The sequence below is a fragment of the Athene cunicularia genome, unplaced genomic scaffold, assembly GCF_003259725.1.
Source record: "Athene cunicularia isolate RWA unplaced genomic scaffold, athCun1 SCF_1, whole genome shotgun sequence".
Lineage (NCBI taxonomy): Eukaryota > Metazoa > Chordata > Aves > Strigiformes > Strigidae > Athene > Athene cunicularia.
Window position 1 is genome coordinate 2,162,192 of NW_020799155.1, and position 3,415 is coordinate 2,165,606.

Consider the following 3,415-nt stretch of genomic DNA (forward strand, 5'->3'; position numbering starts at 1 on the left):
CACAGGCACACACAGGCACACACAGGCACACACAGGCACACACAGGCACACACAGGCACACACAGACGACACAGGCACACCCCGCCCATCGCCCTCAGGCCGGGCCCCCCTCAGCCCCGCGCCGCCGCTGCAAGCGGCTGTCCCTTCCCGTGGTGCCCGCCCGTGGATGCCTGCGAGCAGCTGGTGCTCCCTGCTGTAAGGGGCCCCCGGCAGGAATGCGCCCAAGGACAGGGTTGTTGCCCCTCTGATGGGCACGTCCCGGGGAGGGCAGAGAAACCAGCAGAGCCCTGTGGGAGCCAAAGATGAGGCGGCTGAGAAACTTTAGAGACAGAGCCCTGAGCCAAGACAGAATCACAGAACCGTCTAGGTTGGAAAGGACCTTGAAGATCATCCAGTCCAACCATTAACCTTACACTGACAGTTCCCAACTCCACCAGATCCCTCAGCGCTGTGGCAAGACGAATTATGTGGGAAAAAAAAAAAATGGGAAAGACACTTAAAACACCTCTTCAACAACCACTAGGGACCACCCCAGACCACCAAAAACCTCTATGGAAGCCCCTCAGAGACACTTCCCCAACTTTTAGTACTGGCGCGATGTATTAACATATGCGTTTGATCCTCTGGAAATAGGTGTGCACTTCTCGGAAATTACAGGAATATTCATTTATTTTATTGTATATAATACGAGTGTGCCTTTGTCTTGCGGCATGCACATTAGGTGGAGTGATGCCCCAGCATCCAGCACTGCAATAAAGAATCCCTGCCTGCTAAAACTTCCATCTAAGTCTTGGGGGGTTGTTTTGAGACCAAATTTACATTAACACCCCGGCTCCAGGTGAAGGGTTTGCGCAGGGCTAAACCTCCTCCTGCCCCCAGAGCCCAGAGGCTTTGGCTCCTGGTCCGGTGTCCCAGGGGACAGGGTGCCTCCCGAGGTGACAGTTAACACCTACAGCTCGATCGTGATGCCTGGAATCGCTTGTGCCTGTTGAAGTGTTGACCAAACTGTGCTCAAAGGCTTGTTCTTGCCTCCGCTGTAGACAGCGCTAATCAGAAAGATGCTATGAACTTAGTTGGGCTTAATACTTTAAAGGCGGGGTGCTTTGCCCTAGATCCTGCTTTGCCACTGCTGAATGGAGGTTCAGCCCAAGTGTTCCATTTTGTTCCAGTCAGTATTTCCATTGTGTTATAATTAATGATTATTTCAGTAAACACAGGTGGAACAGTTCCTTTGAGGACAGCAGAAGGAATTCCTTTTCCTCTAAATTGTATGCTAAATTTGGAGGGTTGAAAGGGAGCTGACAGACTTGCTTGACCAGATTCTGATACATTTTTTAATACAAGGAAATTGAAGTACCTTTTACACAGAATCAAAAGCCACACAGCAAGTCTGGTAGCCTTGTGTACCACAGACGATTTCAGAGGGTGGTCCAACACATTTGGCATCCTGCCTTTGGATTTTTACACTGGTAGGGGTGCAGACTTTCATGCGGGGGAATCGTTGATATGTGAATTTCAATTATTTGCTGATCTGATTCCCACTCTCAAAAAATATGAGGAGAGGTGGTGCATGTTAAGCGGCAGCAGGTGGTCATTTTTTTCAGTGTAACTTCTTAAGTGGGTAATCTGAATTCTAAAGCATTGGAGTGCTACTGGATGAAAATAAACTAACAATATTTATTTCTGTTAAAAAGTATTCTCACTTAGTGACAGGATGGCATGATGGTTCTATCATGTTACCTACATATAAATTGGTCCAAGGTAGCCAAAAAAACCCCAGAAAATATCTTGAAAAAATATCAGAGATCCAGTGCCTAAGAACTGATGAAAGAAATTGGAAGAAATTTGTCTGTGTTGCGGGGCCCAGGTAAGTTACAGCTCCCACCTAGGGGAAACAAGTCTGAGCAAATAATCCAGATCAGGGAAAAAAAGACGACACCACACCTCCCACCTGACAATTTGGCAGAGCACTGCTGCTGCGGCAGTATTTAAACACAGCCAGGCTGAAAGCTTATCGTCAGGAGAATCCTGGCTTCCAGCAGCTGGGGGTGTTACAGTTTGATGTTGGGCAGGTGGAGAAGCTGTAACAACGTGAAGAAATGGAAGGGTGGTCAGGTCCTTGCTGTCAGTCTTTAAGCCCACGCATGGATTGCTCTGAGAGAGTTCACTGGGAGCATGAGCTACCGGAATTGCTTCGAAAGCCCAGCAGGTGCACCCTTAAAGCGTGGGTCTGTGCAAACAGCGCTGAGAGAAGTTTGTAGCTGAGATTTTTGTTGTGTACCAAAGCAAAACCTTCCTACTGCTCCAAGAGTTTCCGTTGCATCTTTTAATTGATTTAATAGCTTCATATCAATAACTTCAGTTATTTATACTTAAATAGAAATTCCTTTTGGGATGGATTGTTAAGAACCAAAGCCACTTCTTCTACTACAGATTTTGGAATTTGTTCCACTTCCTATTTGGGTCTTGAACTTTACCGTAACAAGAATTACTCACAGTATACCATCATTGTTTTCTCAGCCAGTTCTCTTTGATTCCAGTCTCCGACTTCTCTGTGTTATAATTAGACTTGTTGAGCTAAGCTTGAAAATGATTAAGGTCTTGCTTTAAAGCACTTCTGTAATGTTTAAAAGATGTGTTGATCTAGTCTATACTTTTTTTGCTCATACAAGGCTTTCTTCATTTATATCTGTGTTTTAAAGTCACCAACTTTTAAAGTAACCAATCACATTTGTTAATTTAAGAAAATATTAAAGCATGCTTTTTTGACATTTTTTTCTCACAGTTTTTATACCTTGTTAGTAAAAAGATACTTATCTATTTTAAATAAAGCAGGAGGTAAGGGTGATTATACTGAACCCAGCAGTTTCAGGTGCATTCATTTCTGTTTAGGTTTCAAACTTGATCATCTCTTTCAGAGTGTAACAAGCAAGTTTGAACACTTGACTTAATTGGTTTCTTTACAGAATCAAGTCATCCAGCAGTGAGCATGTTTGATTTTACACAGATGTTAGTACTTGAATCATGCAAGATGCTTCTGTATCATCCTGTTCGGTCAATTAATAAATTGTATTAGGACAGTCAAAAATATAAGTGCAACCCACATGCAACCCACATTGCTTGTTTCACCCATGAGCCTGTAGCTTGTCAAATATTTATTTTAATCTTTCTTATCTCTACTCTTGTTGACACACAGATGAGAGACAATCATTTTAGCGAGAAAAGACACTCAGTTACAAAGCACGAGGGCAAGCCTAGAAACTCCTTCTTGCAGGTAAGCCGCCTCAGTGGAACTAGTCCATTGAGTGACTTGCTTAGGGAAAGTATTAGCAGTCACTCAGCAACATGCTCTATATACAGTCTTTTTAAAGATGATCAGCTTGCCAGAAAATGCAGTCTTCTGCTGGGAAGTAAA